This window comes from Thamnophis sirtalis, unplaced genomic scaffold, assembly GCF_051295495.1.
Source record: "Thamnophis sirtalis isolate CommonGarterSnake01/CBP01778 unplaced genomic scaffold, rThaSir2_p1.2 scaffold_1, whole genome shotgun sequence".
NCBI lineage: Eukaryota > Metazoa > Chordata > Lepidosauria > Squamata > Natricidae > Thamnophis > Thamnophis sirtalis.
In genome coordinates, this window is record NW_028261381.1 from 2,904,254 (window position 1) to 2,925,910 (window position 21,657).

The window sequence follows — 21,657 nt, forward strand, 5'->3', positions numbered from 1 at the left end:
AGCTTATCCTTTAATTATATATGATGTGTCATAAGTAAGTATTCATATACAGTGTAATTAGAGTTATCCCGAGGAAGATTTAGCTGTATTCAGAGTTTTAGATCGAGGACTGAGCTACAAATTAAATAATCAGCAAATGTTATTCCACGCTAATCCTCAGGTTCTGTTTTGTTTCTTTTTTTTTACTTTTAGCAATATATGAATGAAGTAAACGATGGGATTAAAATTAGGAACGCCATATGAATTAGTAAAACTCCTTTGGATGTTTCCTGCAACTCTTCATTCAAAAGAACTTAATTTAGCATTATTCTTAACAAAAGAAGAGGCAACCGTTTGTTAAAATATTTTAAGATAACCAAACAGAAATATTATTAGAGCCAGACATAACTCATAATCAATAAAATACTTAAACAGATATTTGGGGACAGGACTAGAAAACATTAAATACGTTTACATTTATCTGATTGTATCTCCAATGCATATTTGATTAATCTGAATGAAAAGGATTCCATGTAACTTGTAATACTCTGGTTTTTAAATTTAGTATGAATATCCATGATTATACACTCAATGTATGCAGTACAGTATATCAAGCTGCCAGTACAATTTGCCTTTTGTATTGTAGCGGTTTTATCTGAATTGCTACTGGTTCAGGAAGTTAGACCATATTAATGACTGCGGCAATTAACACTTGACAAGAAAAATAAGAACACTTTGTCTTCTTTTATTACTCCTTTTTTCTATATGACATTATTTAAACTGTGAAGTGTCTAAGCTTCAAAACAAAATTGTGAGATGCATCAATGAAAAAATAAGATCAACATTCAATGACAAAACCAAATTTTTTTTTAAAAAAAACTCTGATTTTCTTCTGGAAGATAAAAATGAATACATACAGCAATCAAATAGTAATGTACCTTTTCTTTTTGATTCTCACTAAGTTGATCAACATTGTTTTTATTTTCTAGTGTTCACTTCATAGAAAGACTCAAATACTGATACATTTAAAGGTAAAGCTTCCCCTTGCACATATGTGCTAGCCGTTCCCGACTCTAGGAGGCAGTGCTCATCTCTGTTTCAAAGCCAAAGAGGCAACACTGTCCGAAGACGTCTCCGTGGTCATGTGGCCGGCATGACTAAATGCCAAAGGCGCACAGAACACTGTTACCTTCCCACCAAAGGTAGTCCCTATTTTTCTACTTGCATTTTTTACACGTTTTCGAACTGCTAGGTTGGCAGAAGCTGGGACAAGTCACGGGAGCTCACTCTGTTACCCAGCGCTAGGGATTCGAACCGCTGAACTGCTGATCTTTCTGATCGACAAGCTTAGCGTCTTAGCCACTGAGCCACCGCGTCACCGATACATTTACAAGTTAGTTTATATGTAATACAGTGGTGGGTTTCAAAAAAATTTCGAACCTACTCTGTGGGTGTGGCCTCCTTTGTGGGAGTGGCTTGCCGGCCATGTGACCTGGTGGGAGTGGCTTGCCGGCCATGTGTTCTCTCTCTCTCTCTCTCTCTCTCTCTCTCTCTCTCTCTCTCTCCTTCCTTTTGTCTCTATGTCCCTTTTTCCTTCTTTTCTTTCATCTCTCTCACTTTTTCTTTCTTTTTTTCTTTTTTTATTTCTTTCTTTCTTCCTTTCTTTCTCTTTCTCTTTCTCTCTCTGCGTGAGTGTGAGTGTGAGTGTGTGTGTGTGTGTGTGTGTGAATGGTGGGTTTCAACAATTTTTGGAACCTCTTCTGTAGGTGTGACCTACTTTCTGGTGGAACCTCTTCTAACCGGTTCGGTTTGACGATTTGACGAACCGGTTCTACTGAACTGGTGCGAACTGGTAGGAACCCACCTCTGATGTAATACATGCATGTGTCTCAACTGTCTGTTGATACGTTTTTCTTTTTGAAGTGTTTTGTCCCTTAATAAAACAGATACAGCACCCTCACCAAATAGGAAAACCACCTTGAATAATACATCCCAAAGAAAGAATAGGGAGGAAAATATCCAAACAAGACTAATATAACCTTTCCAATATTGAACTTCCCCGTGTCAAAATAAAGTTGTCAACTTCAGCTGAAAATGTCCACCTGCTCAGAAATAAATAAATATGGCAGGCTGTTGTGTAGGTGTGTGCAAAGGTCATGAGATATTTCCTATTAAAATTCATGAATAATTTCACACAAGTCTCAAAGGCGATTATCTGATTGCCTTTATGAAATGTTCAGTATATCTCTTAGCTTTACATCATTTTTAATCTCTGCACCATACAGAGCCTCAATCCAAATCTTCTCAATAACCCACGTTTTATCAAGCAGAATACTATTAGTATAGGATATTCAGCAAAATTATTACGAGAAAAAGTGCTTTTTAAATGCTTCTGCCTTTTTTTCTACCCACCCACTGTTAATCAAACTTGCATTCATTATTTAAATTCAGGTATCATTCTTAGTAAAGTATTCTCCTTGTAGCCAGATTTTTTTTCCTTTTGGCTGTCAATTTAGGAAACTCATCAGTTGGCTTCTCTGAGAAGATGAAATGCAGTTGAGAAATTTCACATGGGCATATTATGTATTATTTGTTTATGTTAAACCTTTTTAACCTCTGGCAGGATGAGCATCTTAACACAGCAGGAGGGCTGACTACTGCCACAAAACCCATCACATTGATGGCAATGTGAACTCTTGCAGATCATCATCTAACTTCGGGCCAGTCACTCTCTCTCAGCCCAACTCACCACACAGGACTATTGCTATGGAGAAAAGAAGAGGAGGAAGATGTGTCCAATGTTGTGACCCGTCAAATGCGCCCTCGACAAAAGCGTGCCGACAAAACCGCGGCGCGAAAACAGTGAAGACGAAATTGCGCCCACAGAAGCGCACTGATAAATGCGTGTTGACGAAAGCGCGATTAGGGTTAAGGTAAGGGTTAGGGTTAGGTTTCAGTTTAGGGTTAGGATTAGGGTTAGGGTTAGGGTTATGGTTATGGTTAGGGTAAGGGTTAGGGTTATGGTTAGGGTAAGGGTTAGGGTTATTACGTTGTATTATGTTGTTTGTTGATGTTTTCTCCCAGAGCTCCGGCAGGCCCGCCAAGGAGGAGCCTGGACGCAGCTGGAGCGGGAACCATGGAGGCGAAAGGCTGGCCACTCGGGGCTTGGAAGGGGGAGCAGAATGCGGGTCCTCCGCTCCCGGAAAGTCCGGGGAGGGAAGTGGGGCTAGCCCATTTCCTCCCAGGGCTGCTTGGCGATGGAACCGGGGCTGCGGAGACTCGCCCGTGGCCAGCTTCTCTGGAGCAGAGGGGGGGTGATAGAAGTGGAGCTGAGCCTCTTGCCACTGCGGGCCTGGCTTGCGGAGTGCAAAAAAGGGAGGGGGCCTCTTGGAACACCCCATCCCTCTTTGCCTTTCACCTCCGTGGCTCTCGCTCCAGCCTCGTACGGGCTCCTCATTTGAAGAAGTCAGCTTCTTTTTACCACTTTAAATATTCTTCAGGGAACTATTTCTGTTTCAACTGGTGAACCAAATAATACATACATGTTGCAGTGAATTTTGGGAAGTGTTCAAGAATACCGTATTTTCACGCATATAACCCGCGGGCAATGTGCGTTTTTACCTACCCCGCATGCCCCCCCCCCCGTGGGGTATAAAAGTGGGCGGGGTATACGGAAAATATTTTACACGACAGCGACTAACAGATTAACTAATCTGTTAACAGATCTCAGCACTTTCCCTTCTCCTCCATTCCTCCCGAGGCGGGAACGGAGGAGAAAGCCTGGGCGAGCTGGGGAGGGGTTGGAGGAACGGAGGAGAAGGGAAAGTGCTGAGGTCGGGGAAGGGACGGGAGGCAGGAACAGAGGAGAAAGCCTGGGCGAGCTGGGGAGGGAAACTGCTGAGATGGTGGAAGGGATGGGAGGCAGGAACAGGCAGGAACGGAGGAGAAGGGAAAGTGCTGAGATCGGGGAAGGGACGGGAGGCAGGAACAGAGGAGAAAGCCTGGGTGAGCTGGGGAGGGAAACTGCTGAGATGGTGGAAGGGACGGGAGGCGGGAACGGAGGAGAAAGCCTGGGCGAGCTGGGGAGGGAAACTGCTGAGATGGTGGAAGGGACAGGAAGCGGGAACGGAGGAGAAAGCCTGGGTGAGCTGGGGAGGGAAACTGCTGAGATGGTGGAAGGGACAGGAGGCGGGAACGGAGGAGAAAGCCTGGGTGAGCTGGGGAGGGAAACTGCTGAGATGGTGGAAGGGACGGGAGGCGGGAACGGAGGAGAAAGCCTGGGCGAGCTGGGGAGGGAAACTGCTGAGATGGTGGAAGGGACAGGAGGCAGGAACAGGCAGGAACGGAGGAGAAGGGAAAGTGCTGAGATGGTGGAAGGGACGGGAGGCGGGAACGGAGGAGAAAGCCTGGGCGAGCTGGGGAGGGAAACTGCTGAGATGGTGGAAGGGACGGGAGGCGGGAACGGAGGAGAAAGCCTGGGCGAGCTGGGGAGGGAAACTGCTGAGATGGTGGAAGGGACGGGAGGCGGGAATGGAGGAGAAAGCCTGGGCGAGCTGGGGAGGGAAACTGCTGAGATGGTGGAAGGGACGGGAGGCAGGAACAGGCAGGAACGGAGGAGAAGGGAAAGTGCTGAGATCGGGGAAGGGACAGGAGGCGGGAACGGAGGAGAAAGCCTGGGAGAGCTGGGGAGGGAAACTGCTGAGATGGTGGAAGGGACAGGAGGCAGGAACAGGCAGGAACGGAGGAGAAGGGAAAGTGCTGAGATGGTGGAAGGGACGGGAGGCGGGAACGGAGGAGAAAGCCTGGGCGCTGGGGAGGGAAAGTGCTGAGATCGGGAAGGGACGTGCTGTGATTGCGGGTTATATAAGAAGGCGGGGTGTATAAAAACTTTTTTACATAAATCTTGAAAACCTGCGGGTTATTTGCGTGGGCGGGTTATTTGCGTGGGCGGGATATATGCGTGAAACTACGGTAACTATAATTTTCTATAGGAAACTGACCATTTCAAAATTGATGTCCCATATTACTACACTTATATACTTGGTCAAACATCAAATATCACTTTATAGCTGTATATTATAGGGGATGGATGATTGGAATTTTGAATTCCTCCCCCCTACCCCTTCCCTCGGACCCACCTTTTCCAGCTGTGTCAGAGGATCATTTCAACTCTCCTCTTGTCCGCCATGATGAAAATGTAAAAAAACCAGACCAGGAGGCAGAGAACCAAGTGCCTCCTTTGCATAAGGAATTTTTCGCCTTTTAACCCTTGCTTAACTCTGAGCAAGGGTTAAAAGGTGAAAAATTCCTTATGCAAAGGAGGCCCATAATTCTCTTGCCTCCTCCTGCAGTTAGCACGAAGCAGAGTCATTCTTAGCAGCAACTACCTTAGCCTTTTTCCTTTTAATTTAATTTTCTTTTCCTCATGACACTGGTGAGGCCCCGCCTCCCCTTCCTCCCCTGACTGTACGTCCCTGGTAGTAATTAAACATCTAACAGATTATAACCACCAATAATTATACTTTCAAACAAAATTAGAGATATCTCTCAGAGAGATGCTTGCCTATTTCTACCTGTCATTTCTATTACAAAATACATTAGAGGATTACAGAAAAAAGTTTTGAGCCGAGGTGGCGCAGTGGTTAAATGCAGCACTGCAGGCTACTGCTAGATCAGCAGGTCAGCGGTTCAAATCTCACCCGCTCAGGGTTGACTCAGCCTTCCATCCTTCCGAGGTGGGTAAAATGAGGACCCAGATTGTTGGGGGCAATATGCTGACTCTCTGTAAACCGCTTAGAGAGGGCTGAAAGCCCTAGGAAGCGGTATATAAGTCTACTGCTATTGCTATTGCTATTGCTATCTCATTCTCTTAGCAATATTGCAAGGCAAATTTAAGAAGCATATGTACCCTTGCTGATGGAGATTGATAGAGAATGCCGAACTTATTTTATTGTGCTTTATAGAAATAAAAGTGCCATAATAAGTATTCTACTACACTTTTTAGCTGAAATCCCCCCCCCCCCCAATTTTTTTTTCAAGAAATTGTTACACATCTTTACTTCTGTCATTCAAAACTGATTCTATCAACAGTAGTGACATAAATTTTTACATAACTGGAGATGACAATATTTAGATTAGCTTTTATGTTGGCTGGTTAATAAGTTTTACATAATTTAATTCCCACTTTTTAGCATTGTATACTCTGTAATTCCTCTAATGAGCAGTTTAATATTTTTTTTTACTAATTCTGTACTATTGTTTGTAAAAGCTTATTTGCTTAGCTTTTGGCTGTAAAATGAAGCATTTAACTTTATTGTCTGGCAGCTTACAGAATACAACACTTCTGTATGAAAGGAAGACTGATTTTCTTTTAACCAAGTTTTACGAAGTCCTACTATCAGTAGCTTCTCATAAAATTAACTGAAAGGCTGATAATTTACAGCATAACATTTTAATAGTATTCTAGCAATTTGGAATTTTAGAAGATTATTAGTTCAGCATTTCAATTTTTATTTAAAGGTATTTTAGTAGTAGTTCAAGACATATTTCATTTTTAGTTCATAATTTTATAACAGTTATATTCAAATCATGCTTAGCCTCTTCCATTTGCAGATTTATTTATTCATTTTCCTTATAATCTCTATTTGCATAACTTTTGAAATGAAATTATACCAAATGCCAGTCGTAATCAGAATAAAGATATTCACTTGATAAGATAGATTCAAGAAGACCATTGACACCTCCTTGACATAGTCATGAGTTACTATCAAAGGTAGATCAAGATGGCAAGCATTTGTTTACAATTGTTCAGTCACCAGAAATCAAATTGTAGCGGTTTTATCTGAAATGCTACTGGTTCAGGAAGTTAGACCATATTAATGACTGCGGCAGTTAACATTAGTTAATGCATTGACTTCTGCAAAAGGGCATGTGCACAATCATTCCTTTTATAGTCCGGAGAGGAGCCTAATTACCACCAGCTGAGTGCAATTACCTCCTGTAACTGCGTACCTGTTCCTTACGCCTATTAGCTCTGCGGTGCTGGGCATCTAGGAACAATGCCCTTAGCTCCTCCCCACTGCTGACGCCTGGATCATACTCCCTTATCTCCTCCCCACTGGTCCAAGGCTCAGGTGCCTCCTGGTGGCCAACCAGCCTCTCTGCGCCCTGCTCGGAGTCAGAACCCTGTCCAGGGTCCTCCACATCCTCCAGAGCCGACTCATAGGGCCCCTCGCTGTCGGAGTCTGGTGGCAGCTCCAACAGCTCCTGCTGGGCCACAACAGATAACTATCCACTAATTTCTGATTTCTCTTTTGGGAGAAGGTTAGGGAAAAGGCAGTCAAATGGCAGTTGTACAGAATCTTACATGAAACTGAGTATCTAGACCCATTTCAGTCAGAAATAGTATGGAGACACCAAAGCCACATAATAGTCTTTCCTCTTTCTATTTTCCTCACAACAACCCTATAAAGGGAGTTGAGCTGAGAGAAGTTCTCTATCTCAACACTGAGGTGTGCAGATGAAACAGTTGAAGTACTGACTGAGTATATCAGTGGTTCCCAAACTTGGCAAGTTTAAGACTTGTGGACTTCAACTCCCAGAATTCTCCAGCCAGCAGAGCAGAGCTGGCTGGAGAATTCTGGGAGTTGAAGTCCACAAGTCTTAAAGTTGCCAAGTTTGGGAACCACTGCAGTATATGAATGGGGAGAAATGGACTTGGGTTCCATTATTGGTTTTGATGGGTTTTACTTCCCCAGTTGAAACTGGTGTGCAATCTGGGGGTTTCTCCTTTGCAGCGCCTACTCAAAGAGTAGGTGACAGCTGAATTCAAGCAAGTCTTTGTTCAGATTCATCTTGTGCATGATTAGGCTTCTTTGTCAACTCGGAAGCCCTTCAAATGTCATTTATATACCCTGGTCACCTCACTGATGCTTAAATTAAATTAAATAGCATAAATTAGTGTAAGAAGCAGGATACAGATACATTAAAATGTATAGTTTTATTTAAAACTATGCATTATTCATTACTTTATCTGAATTCTAAAGTGAAATGCCCTGAAGACATACAACCAGAGGTGGGTTCCTGCCAGTTCGCACGAGTTCGGTAGAACTGGTTCGTCAAATCTACCGAACCGGTTAGAAGAGATTCCACCAGTGGACCCGGAAAGCAGGCCACACCTACAGAAGAGGTTCCAAAAATTTTTGAAACCCACCACTGACACACACACACACAGACAGACTCACACAGAGAGAGAAAGAGAAAGAGAAAGAGAAAGAGAAAGAGAAAGAGAAAGAGAAAGAGAAGGAAGGAAGGAAGGAAGAAAGAAAGAGTGAGAGATGAAAGAAAAAAGAAAAAAGGGACAGAGAGACAAAAGGAAGGAAAGAGAGAGAGAGAGAGAGAGAGAGAGAGAGAGAGAGAGAGAGAGAGAGAGAGAGAGAGAGAGAGAGAGAGAGAGAGAGAGAGAGAGAGAGAAAGAAAACACATGGCCGGCAAGCCACTCCCACCAGGTCACATGGGCGGCAAGCCACTCCCACAAAGGAGGCCACACCCACAGAGTAGGTTCGAAAATTTTTTGAAGCCCACCACTAGTTTAATTGCACAGCATTCATTTCAGCAATCGCAAAACAGAATACTGACCTTTAGGTGGATTTGCCAGTTGATATCTCACTCTAGTTTTCTGAAGTCTAAAAAAAGAACAGAATTCTTCATTAACACTTGAACTTGAAATTGCTTTATAGTTAACTTTAACCAAATCAACAGTCCAACATTATATTCTTATTACACGTGTTCAATCGGGGTTTCTAAATGTTTACAGTACTCAATTAGGAAAGCATATCAGATTTGCCCAAAATCTGAGTGGCATCATTTAGTCAGTACTAAAGAGCCGAGGTGGCGCAGTGGTTAGGGTGCAGTACTGCAGGCCACTTCAGCTGACTGTTATCTGCAGTTCAGCGGTTCTAATCTCACCGGCTCAAGGTTGACTCAGCCTTCCATCCTTCCGAGGTGGGTGAAATGAGGACCCAGACTGTGGGGGCAATTTGCTGACTCAATTTGCTAAAAATCTGCAAAACTGCTTAGAGAGGGCTGAAAGCCCTATGAAGCGGTATATAAGTCTAATAAATAAATAAATAAATACTCTACAACAATGTAGTATGGGCTTGCTGTTAATTGATTCTTACTTTTCTCTTATTTTCATTAACAATTACCAGAGTAATTTTAATATTAGAGATAAATAGCTCGATTCTAACTTTTAGATTCTAAATCATATATTATTGCATTTTCTCTGGATATCATAATATTAATTACCGTTTTCCATGCATTTTAACATCATAATAGTTCTAAGCTTTAGGTCAATAATTTTACTATTCTGTTATTCTACATAATCGTTTAATTGCCTTATCCCAATTGCATAATGCCTTGCTATATTAACTTTTATGTCCAACATTCTTAAACTTTAAAACTTTAGCTGTAAGATTTTATAGCTTATTTTATTATAGTAAATTTTTGATGTCTTTAGGTTACATTGATATTCAGCAAGTAAGTTGATTCTTTTTTTTCAAAGTCTGGTTTTGATGTTCAACATAGCTAGCTTTGGGCCAGTTAGCCGAGGTGGCGCAGTGGTTAGAGTGCAGTACTGCAGCCACTTCAGCTGACTGCTAAGCTGCAGTTCGGCGGTTCAAATCTCACCGGCTCAAAGGTTGACTCAGCCTTCCATCCTTCCGAGGTGGGTGAAATGTGGACCCGGATTGTTGTTGGGGGCAATAATGCTGACTCTGTAAACCGCTTAGAGAGGGCTGAAAGCCCTATGAAGCGGTATATACGTCTAACTGCTATTGCTATTGCTATTTGCTATTTGAGCCCAACCGAATTCATAGAGTTTTCATTGTGGAGAAAATAAGAGGAGAAAAGGAATATTAAGTATGCTCACTGCTTTTATGAAAATAATAAAGAGGGTAGGTGGGTAAATACATACATACATACATGCATACATGCATGCCTATACATACATACATACATACATACATACATACATACATACATACATACATACAAACAAACATAAAAATCACAAACTCCTCTGCAAAAGAGCAATTCAGGATTCTGGTAAGAAATGGCTGACCGTTTCTTTTCAGATTGCTGCTTGAGAGGCTGGGATGGATGAAACGGAGAACACTGAGGAAAGGGAAGGGAGAAGAGAGAATGGGGAACTCACATTTATGTTCAATCTCAGCTGTTTATCTACTTTCAATGTGTTTTCATGGTATTGGACCTGGGTACTTGAGAGACCACCTCCTGCCAATCACCTCCACTAGACCGATTAGATCCTACAGATTAGGCTTCCTCCGAATTCCATCCGCCGGCCGGTGTCGACTGGCGACTACCCGGAGGAGGGCCTTCTCTGTGGCTGCTCCGACCCTCTGGAACGAACTCCCCGTGGAGATTCGAACCCTCACCACCCTCCAGGCCTTCCGCAAAGCCCTTAAAACCTGGCTGTTCTGACAGGCCTGGGGCTAGAGAGCTGTTGACCCCATCTCGAATGGTATGACTGTTGTGTGTTTTTAAATTATGTATTGTTATGTTTCGTTTTTTTTATTTTTTATTTTGTCTGTACCCCCCCCCCTTCCCTGATTTGATTTGTTAGCCGCCCTGAGTCCCCTTCGGGGGAAAAGGGCGGCATATAAATATAATAAAATGAAAAAAAATGAATGGTTTGCAGTGAATTACCTCAGATGTGATATTGCCCTCAACAGGAAGTTTGCCACGGAACATTAGATCGTTTTCAACTATTCCCTCCTACAAGTAATGTTGACTCCTGTAGAATGCCCTCGACGTATCCCTGCAGTATTCTTGGCAAGGTTTTTCAGAAGTGGTTTGCCATTGCCTTCCTCCTAGGGGTGATTACCAATGAGTGGCCAGTGAGTAGTTGGGTTTGTGCCAAAGGGGCAGAGGTGGGTTTCTGCCAGTTTGAAATTTTGAAATTTGAAATTTAATAAAAATTTGTATGCCGCCCAATCCCGTAGGACTCTGGGCGGCTTACAGAGACAAGATAAAAAACATTTAAAAAATTTAAAAATAAGATACAGTTATTAAAATTACACACCATCCATGCTGTCTAGGTGGGGCTGGACATTAATCAACAGCCCCAGGCCTGCCAGGACAGCAATAGCAATAATAGCAATAACAATAGACTTATATACCGCTTCATAGGCCTTTCAGGCCTCTCTAAGCGGTTTACAGAGTCAGCATATTGCCCCCAACAACAATCCGGGTCCTCATTTTACCCACCTCGGAAGGATGGAAGGCTGAGTCAACCTTGAGCCGGTGAGATTTGAACCGCTGAACTGCTGATCTAGCAGTCAGCCTGCAGTGCTGCATTTAACCACTGCACCACCTTGGCTCTTATAACACCAAGCCACCAAGACAGCCAGGTCTTGGTGGCTTTTCGGGAGGCCGGGAGAGTGGTGAGGGTCCGGATCTCCACGGGTAGATCGTTCCATAGGGCCAGCGCAGCTACAGAGAAGGCCCTCCCCCGAGGGGCCGCCAGCCAGCATTGTCCGGCTGACGGCACCCGGAGGAGGCCTAACCTGTGTGATCTTATTGGTCGTTGAGGAGGTTTGCCCCGGATCAGGTGAACTGGTGGTGGCAGGAGGGTCCGCCCACCTGCCTGGACGCATTCACAGAAGCATCACGCAAGCACGGACTGCGCACATGAGTGAACCAGTAGTAAAATAAATTGAAACCCACCTCTGCTAAGGGGGAACTAGAACTCCCTGGCCTCCTGGTTTCTAGCCTGTCAGTTTTGACTCTCTGAGTTAATCTCTTAAGATAACTAAGTTTTCTTAACACTTGCTTGAAGTGGTTTGACAAGTGTCTACTGGCACTTATTATGTTTCAACAATTTCCTATAACACACTGAATATTTAAATATACCCACTGTATTTATAACAAGCAACCGAGAAATAAAAGTGTAATATTGTCTGAGAAACAGTTCTCTATTATACCTTAGAAAAGTATAGTTCAAAACTCCCATTTAATTGACAGGAAAGGGTAAGTAGAATAAATTGAATTGAATTGAATTTATTGCATTTATAAACCACCCTTTTCCCCGAAGGGGACTCAGGGCGGCTCACAATCCAAGTCAGGGAAGGGGATACAGATAAGGGATAAAAAAGACGAACAAAACAATACACAATTTAAAAGCACACAACAACCATACCATTTGAGGGGGGGGCAAAAGCTCTTGAGCCCCAGGCCTGTCGGAACAGCCAGGTTTTAAGGGCTTTGCGGAAGGCCTGGAGGGTGGTGAGGGTTCGAATCTCCACGGGGAGCTCGTTCCAGAGGGTCGGAGCAGCCACAGAGAAGGCTCTCCTCCGGGTAGTCGCCAGCCGGCATTGGCCGGCGGATGGAATTCGGAGGAGGCCTAATCTGTGGGATCTAATCGGTCTATTGGAGGTAATTGGCAGATAATAATAATAATCATAATCAGATGTTTAATTAGCACCAGTGCTACACTAGATACTGAAAGGCATACCAACCCTTATTAACATACAAGTATTCTCAATCATAAAAAATACTGTATAAAATCTTTTGCATTTGCTTATTGTATCACATAGCTGAGCTTGCTCCCTTTTTTTACCTATTCAGTAACTTAGTTATCACTTGCACTGAGATATTCGTAATACTGACTCAATTTGAAAGCCACATCCAATACAAAACAGAGACATGGCTTTTTTTTAATAAATACAGTCCATGCCAAGACTTCTGACTCATAAAACCATCATAGCTTCTCCAAGTGAGTTGTCGGCTTTCGAAAACATTCCACCCCTCTGGATTCTTGAAAGACCTACCCGTCTTAAACGCTTTCAATTATGCCTGTTCAAAAGGAGTGTCGAGAGTATGCTAACTAGAATGTTGTGCCACAAGAAAATCTGCTCTAGAGCGTGGCACAAACATATAAACATAAACAAACATTTGAGGGTTTTATTAATGACTAAGTTTAACGGAAAATAAGCTATAGATGTATACAAGACACAAGATAATGGACTCTTGTGAGATTTCACAATGGCTCGGCCATTTTATTTCTTCCTATTTCAGAAACTCATTTTTTATTCTTTTTAAACTAATGCTCTCAAAACATATTTAATGCTGCCCAAAACCAGGAAATGATACCCTTACCTGAAAAGTCCAACCACTGGCTTCTATAGAAGGAATGTTTAAAAGCAGATGAAAATATCAAAGAAATATGAAAAGATTTGTGGATGCAGTCGAAGTTCAAGAAGGGTAAAATCAGGGGTGGGTTTCAACCGGTTCGCGGCGGTCCCTGCGAACCGGTTGGTCGGCGAACCCGGAAGTAAGTAACTTCCGGGAACGGCGAAGGGCCCGCTCGCCCGCCCGCGGTCCTTACCCGGTTTTGACGAGTTCTGCGCTTCCACGCATGCACAGGACGCATACAGCGCCTGCGCGATCCTCCAGGAGCAGCTGGAACGTCACGCAGACGCTAGTACGCATGCGTGCACCGCGCGCGTGCACGAGAACACCGCCGGCCCGGTTGGAACGGGGCGAGAAACCCACCCCTGGGTAAAATGAAAAGGATTTACTTTACTAATTACTTGTCAGGCCAAGAAACATCTTATCTTTGAGTATTACTTGCCATATTTTGCTTTATTTCATAGGTTAGCTTTATTTTAATTTTAAAACAATACAATGGAAAGCTGGAATGCTGCATCAGCTCTAGCATCTCCTTAGTTTATAAGTATGATTCTAAGCTTTAAAGAGGCTCCTAGATATTCTTAGAGAACTAAATGATGAGTATCTGAACTTCAGTGTCTTGCTTGGCGATACACAGGCAGGCAGGCAGACGATTAGGTGGATACAGAGAGACTTGGAAAGGCTAGGAACAACAGAATCTGATCACTTTTCCTTCTGGTAAGTACATAGTTTACTACTAGCTGTGAACCTCCACAGCATGTTCCCCAAACTCTAAATGCACCCATCATCCGAAAAGCTTGCCTCGGTCTTACTACATTATATAATAGAAGAATTGAACAACTAAAAGCATTCGGTTTCCCTGGTTTCTAGGCAGCTTGTGTGAGAGGGTTCCTGTTCAAAACGGATCTCTCATAGCTTTCCTCAATGGCAGGGGGTTCGTGGTTTTGATAGACTTAATACTTAATATATGTTCCACTTACAGAAGACTACCACATAAAAGAGTTCTTTCAGGCAACAATCTGAAGTGGTTTTCTTTCGCTGGACACAGTGTTGTAGTAATCCTGGAGAAACCATCCCTCTGCAGAGAGTAGCAACCCTATTGTTGACCATCACAGAATTCCCACAGTACCCTTGTACCCCAAAATCTAGCAACCACTAGAAAGTAGCAAAGAGAAACAAATGTCTGCTATCTAGCAGCTGTCAGATTTTTGAAGCCTAGATATGGTATAGTATATCGTGACCCATAAAAACCGCGGTCCACAAAAGCGTGCTCGACGAAAGCGCGCATTTGACGTCATCACAGCGCGACGAAAAAAATTAAAAATTGAAATAAAAATAAAATTAAAGCAAGCCGATTCACATAAAGGTAAGGGTTAGGGTTAGGTTAAGGGTTAGGGTTAGGTTTAGAGCGTGAGGGTTACGTTTAGCGTTAGGTTAAGGGTTAGCGTTAGATTTAGGGTTAGGTTAAGGGTTAGGTTTAGGGTTAGGTTTAGGGTTAGGTTTGGGGGGGTTAGGGTAAGGTTTTCGCTTTATTTTTACATTTATCGATCACAGCACGATGTTTTCGTCGCGCTGTGATGACGTCAAATGCGCGCTTTCGTCGAGCGCGATTTTGTCATCCGCGGTTTTGTGGTGGAACCATAGTATATACCATTTTCTCATGAAAAAGCTGAAAGCACAATAATGTGAGGTCAGCTGCTTTAGTGTGGCTTAGAGAATATTTTAAAAAGCTTTCTCAGGGGATCAACTAGAACAAGGGTGTCAAACTTGCATCGTCACAACATCGTCATGTGACATATCGTGACTTTCCCTCCCCCTTCGCCAAACCAGGGGTGGGCGTGGCCAGGGTGTGAGGCGTCTGGTCCGCGGGCCACGGGCTTAACACCCCTGAACTAGAACATAGACTTTCATAGACTATCAAAGCCACAAGCAACTGAAAATAGAGTTGTTCCAGGAAACGTAGCACAGCCATAAAGACCATTAAAAACAATGAGTTCAAAGAAGTTCTGAAGTGGGGAAAATTAAAGTAAAAAAATCAGCAATCCAGAGTCAACAATAACATTTACATTCCTGAAAATACAAATGATAAAAATAACTGATGAAATGCCTATCAGAAGAAGCAAAAATCCAACCTCAACGGCCCTGGAAGACAGTACTGTAATGGAATTATCATGCAGGAGCATGATCTAAAGAAGCATGCCTCAAAGGTGACGTATCATTGGACATGTACTGTGGTATTCTCAATGGGTCATTAAATGGGGATTCACTTCCAGAGTCAGCACATGGAGAAGGCTAGCTAAAGAGGCATGAAAAATCAGCAGGGGAAAAAATGTGAGGAAGAGCAGAGAAGGTAAACAGAGTGAAAAAAATGTGCTATAATGGAAAAAATGTAGCATCTCAGCCAGTGGTGGGATTCAAATAATTTAACAACCGGTTCTCTGCACTAATGACCAGGTGAGTAGGCAGGGCTCAGTGGTCATGTGACTGGGTGGGCGTGGCCAACTCAGCGTCACTCAGGTCGATGGGCGCTTCGCTTTAGCTATTATAATATAATAAGGGTTAACTGGAGAGGCTGTTTCTGTAAACAGGGCAATAACGATTAGGTTAGAAACAACACCAGAATGTTTCTTTCCTGCCTTCCTTACAGGATTAGCCCTGTAAAGTGGGAAAAAACAAAAGGAGATTTCTTCTAACAACCGGTTCTCCGAACTGTTTAGAAAGTTAACAACCGGTTCTCCCGAGTAGGTGCAAACCGGCTGAATCCCACCACTGATCTCAGCAAACGTATCCAAATAAAAGAACTAAAGCATATAAATGTCACTATTGTCATTTATAGCCTTCTAATACACTTAATTATTGGCCCTAATGAGAAACATCCATTTAAATATGAGGACGTTCAAATCCTCAATTGTTAAAAAATACTAATGAAAAGAGAATAGTATAAAAATAAAGGAGACTACAATTGTTAGCTTTCTCACAGTACCATTTATTCAAGATTACAGTAAAGCCTAGAAAATATTTCCTATGTCTATCTGTATGCATACCAATTGATTTTTTTAAAAAATTTTAACCATCAATTAAAGCATAGCGCTAAGGTTTGTTCATATTGGTTAAGCCTTTAATTAAAAGTTAAAATTAGTATCTTAACAGATACATCTGGAATGATGATGTAGTTCTATTACCCAATAGAAGTACATCATCATTCCAGATGTATCTGTTAAGCATTAAGGCATGGAGGCCTTAATGCAATTATATTTGCATAGAGGGAAGTAATCCGTGGGGCGTCCCCAAGATTCTGTTTTAGGCTCAGAACTGTTCAATAACTTCATAAATGGTTTAGATCAGGGAATAGAAGGAGAACTCATCAAATTTGCAAATGATAACAATGTTGTTGAATGTTGAATGTTGATTTTATTTATATGCCGCCCTTTTCCCCCGAAGGGGACTCAGGGCGGCTCACAACTCAACCAGGGAAGGGGGATACAAACAGAAAATTAAAACGACACAAAAACAATACATAATTTAAAATACACAACAGTCATACCAATTCGAGACGGGGGCAAGAGCTCTTTAGCCCCAGGCCTGTTGGAACAGCCAGGTTTTAAGGGCTTTGCGGAAGGCCTGGAGGGTGGTGAGGGTGCGAATCTCCACGGGGAGTTCGTTCCAGAGGGTCGGAGCAGCCACAGAGAAGGCTCTCCTCCAGGTAGTCGCCAGTCGGCACTGGCCGGCGGATGGAATTCGGAGGAGGCCTAATCTGTGGGATCTAATCGGTCTAGTGGAGGTAATTGGCAGCAGGCGGTCTCTCAAGTACCCAGGTCCAACAAGTTGTCAGGAAAAGCCAATATCCCAGAAGATAGGCTCAAAATCTAGATGGATCTCTACAGACTTGAACACTGGTCCGATTTAACAAAACGAAATTCAATGTAAAGAAAAGTTTTTACACTTAGGCAAAAAAAACCAAATGTACAGGCACAGATTAGGTGAAACTTAGCTCAAATAGCAGTGACTGCAGGAGGGATCTTAGAATCCTAGTGGACAGTCACTTAAATATGAGCCAGTAGTATGCAGCAGCTACCAAAAAAGCCGGTGAAATCCGAGGCTGCTTTAAAAGAGGATAGAATCAAGACCACCAGAAACTTCACTACTGCTTTATAATGCCTTGGTGAGACCACACTTGAAATACTGCATCTAGTTTTGGTCACTACAATCTAGAAAAGTGTGATGAGACTAGAAAGAGGGCAAAGAGCAACAATTGAATTTTGAATTGAATTTATTGAATTGAATTTATTGCACTTATATGCCGCCCTTTTCCCCGGAGGGGACTCAGGGTGGCTCACAATCCAAGTCAGGGAAGGGGATACAGATAAGGGATAAAAAGACAAACAAAACAATACACAATTTAAAAGCACACAACAACCATACCATTCGAGGGGGGGGCAAAAGCTCTTTAGCCCCAGGCTTGTCGGAACAGGTTTTAAGGGCTTTGCGGAAGGCCTGGAGGGTGGTGAGGGTTCGAATCTCCACGGGGAGCTCGTTCCAGAGGGCCGGAGCAGCCACAGAGAAGGCCCTCCTCCAGGTGGTAGCCAATCGGCATTGGCCGGTGGATGGAATTCGGAGGAGGCCTAGTCTGTGGGATCTAATCGGTCTATTGGAGGTAATTGGCAGCAGGCGGTCTCTCAAGTACCCAGGTCCAATACCATGAAGGGCTTTATAAGTGACGACTAGCGCCTTGAAACGTATCCGAAGACCGATAGGCAGCCAGTGCAGCTCGCGGAGGATAGGTGTTACGTGGGTGAACCGAGGTGCACCCATGATCGCTCGCGCGGCTGCATTCTGGACAAGCTGAAGTCTCCGAATGCTCTTCAAGGGCTGCCCCATGTAGAGCACGTTGCAGTAGTAACAAAGATGATTAGGGGGCTGCAGGCTAATACAAATGAAGAACAGTTGCAAGACTTGGGTATGGCTAGTGAAGAGGTCTAGGGGTAGAACTAGGGGTGACATGATGTTCCAGTATTTGAGGGTTACCACAAAGAAGGCCGGGGGTGTCAACCTTTTTTTATAAAGCACCAGAAGGCAAGGCAAGAAACAATGGATGGAAACTAATCAAGGAAAGACGCAACCTAGAACTAAGGAGAAATTTCCTAATAGAGAGAACACTGAGAACAGTCCATGGAATAGCTTGCCTTCAGAAGTTGTGGGTACTCCATTCCTGGAGGCTTTTAAGAAAAGTCTGGACGGCCATTTGTCATAGGGTCTCCTGCTTAAGCCTAGAGTTCCCTGCAGGGGGTCGGATTGGAAGACCTCCAAGGTCCTTTCCAACTTGTTATTCAGTATTCTGTACACTGGAGTTTTGTTCTACCAGAATGTGAAACAAATCATTGAAAATAATTACACATATTGAATTGACAGTTCTGGCATTTAGGAGATTTGTAAATTGCTGCAAAATCATCACCATTCCAGATGATGATAAAGGGACAAAGATGAAGAGAAAGAAATAAACATGTACTTTCCCCAAATCATTATTTCAAATGTACTTATACAGCAATGTTTATTTTACAAAGACAATGTGAGGTAAAATAACAATACCAACCTTCTATAGAAATGGCTACTTTAATGCTTCAAAGAGATTACTCATGCTAGCAGGCTCTCTCTCTCTGCAAAGCCCTTTTAATGAGCCACTATAGCTTTTTTTCCAGATATAATATTAAAAGAAGGAGCAATCAGCAATAGTTGAAGAATCAGATGGCAATCTCTTTCTTCTTCAGTTTTCTTCCTAATTATGATATGTCCTTCTGCCAAAATTTTCTAGCCGCACTTTAATTTATGAAAATCATGAAGAAAAATTAAGATTGTGCACTAAATCTACGTTTAAAAAGCCATGAACATTACTTGTATTTCAACAGCTACACTACACTACATATTATGGATGTTGTGATGAGATAAAATGTAAAGGAGCTAAAAACAAGAATCTCACACACAAACACGCCAATGAAGGATTCCGAAATTCAGAGGAGATAATTAATAGGGCCAGTTCTTCAGATGTTATGACTGTTCCTTGTTTTTAATTATATAGATCCTTCAAAGAATAACCAGATTAGTGAAGTGAAAGAAATGTGTTAAGAATGTTTTCAATGTGCATCTTAGTAGGCTTCTCAATTTGGAGCCAAGATTAAGGTTGTTATGGGAAAATCCATGATAATTAAGACCCCAATATCGATCCCTATCAATGGAAGACAAGTTATAAAGCTGAACCTGGAAAATCTAAGTCTGATGGCTGGTTCAGGCTCTTCCAAACATATAAGAGAAATTGAATATATGTCTAGTTTGACCACATGAAGCACTAATGGTATAGCTTAACCTATACATTGCCAATTATGCTAAACTAAACTAAACATTGTTTCCCCAGAAGACTTATTTCCAAAATATTTTGTGATAATTTCAAATTAGGGTGGAATTTCCGTGTCCTCAACTCTGAATTATTTTGTTTGACCGTTATATTGCCTCTCAAAATTCTAATTAGGTCTACAGCAAGTGGCAACAGATAGTTAAGTATGGTTAATCTCAAAACAATTACAAAAAATCATACTAATTTTGTATCTTTAATAAGAAACCACCAGGAAATCCAAAACTATAGAGTAGATTATATTCTTACCAATAATCAGATCAAGGAAGACCTGATAGCCATAACACTGTGAAATCAGTTCATGGAGTCTTTACCTACATCTACAAGTATCTAAAAATACTTTCTCTCTTATCACATAAAGTTTAACAAACTAATCTACGGTATTTTTGAATATGAGATCATCCAGCATATTCATTATATACTTTCTATTATAAAAATAATATATAATTATATGTGTTAAATTGGTTGATTATTTTGTCTGCACTTCTTGCTTACTTGTGAGTTTTGGGGAAACATTAAGAAAAAATGTTCTATTTAAGGTATAGAAGACACACTTTCAATAAGATTTCTTTTAAATGAACCCAGCAGAAGAACTGCAATTTTTTTCAATGCAATTGGATTAAAAGCTTATTCAAGATCTGACAACAGAAAAAGGGCAGATAAGAGATGGAAAGGGGATACGTCGACAAGGAGAGGCACATAACCCACCAGATCAGCAAAGAAGCTTTCTGGAAAATTAAAGCTCAGAATGAGCTGAAGCAGGCAAAAGATAACAAGAACATCTTACACACTTCCTTTGTCTGGTGCTCAAACAGAGGGATAGCAATTATTTAATTAAGATAATACAATACCAACAAACAAAACCAGTGAAATTCTTGATCACTCTTCATCTTTTCTAATATATCAATGTATAATCCCAAACATCACAATTTAAGAACAGCGAGATTTTTTTGATTTGATTTTGATTTTTTATTATATTTATATGCCATCCTTTTCCCCCAAAGGGGACTCAGGGCGGCTCACAATTCAAATCAGGGAAGGGGGGTACAGACAAAAAATAAAAGACGAAACATAACAATACATAATTTAAAAACACACAACAGTCATACCATTCGAGACGGGGGGCAACAGCTCTTTAGCCCCAGGCCTGTCGGAACAGCCAGGTTTTAAGGGCTTTGCGGAAGGCCTGGCGGGTGGTGAGGGTTTGAATCTCCACGGGGAGTTCGTTCCAGAGGGTCGGAGCAGCCACAGAGAAGGCCCTCCTCCGGGTAGTCGCCAGTCAGCACTGGCTGGCGGATGGAATTTGGAGGAGGCCTAATCTGTGGGATCTAATCGGTCTATTGGAGGTAATTGGCAGCAGGTGGTCTCTCAAGTACCCAGGTCCAATACCATGAAGGGCTTTATAAGTGAGATAAGGCACAGGACTAAGATTTGATAGAAACAGGGTCCATTTGCCCAAGAATATATCTTCGCTTTGAGCGAGTTTAAATCACTAGGCCAGAAGTGGGTTTATGTTGTTTTCCTGGTTTTTTTTTAAGTAGTTGAGGACCCTCGATTGTTGGGGGCGATATGCTGACTCTGCAAACCGCTTAGAGAGGGCTGAAAGCCCTATGAAGCGCTATATAAGTCTAACTGCTATTGCTATTGCTATTCTCTTCTTGTGCTTGGCTAAGCAGTTCCTTGGAAGATTCTCCCAGTCAGCATCTTGACCACAGAGTGACACATGGATAGAATATAGATAATCCTCATTTAGTGACTATAATTGGGACATGTATTTCTGCCATTCAACGAAATGGATGCTAAGTGAATAATCCCATGACAGTGACTGTGTTTTTCTTTTTCCCACCTTTTTTAATTTTTATTTTTAAACAAACATAAAACATACAAAAATACAAACATAAACACACACAGAGTATAAAAACCCTCCTCCAATTACTTACAGTGTGCCGATTGGTTACAAAACATTTGTGCTTCCTCACAATAGTCTTCACTTGCAATTTACATAAAGTCTCGTATCATCAATCTAATGTGTATGTATACAATTATTATGATTATTAAACATTCGT

The 21,657-nt window shown here is 42.2% G+C and overlaps 1 protein-coding gene across 20 annotated transcripts in view; it reads right to left on the bottom strand.

The window, feature by feature from the left end:
• MAP2 (microtubule associated protein 2) overlaps positions 1 to 21,657 on the bottom strand; it is a 270,997-nt gene that overhangs the window by 203,025 nt on the left and 46,315 nt on the right. For all 20 annotated transcript variants that reach the window (XM_087706492.1, XM_087706485.1, XM_087706477.1 and 17 more), the window contains exon 2: positions 8,617 to 8,663. The gene's annotated coding sequence lies outside the window, so the exon portion shown is untranslated. The remainder of the gene's footprint in view (positions 1 to 8,616; positions 8,664 to 21,657) is intronic.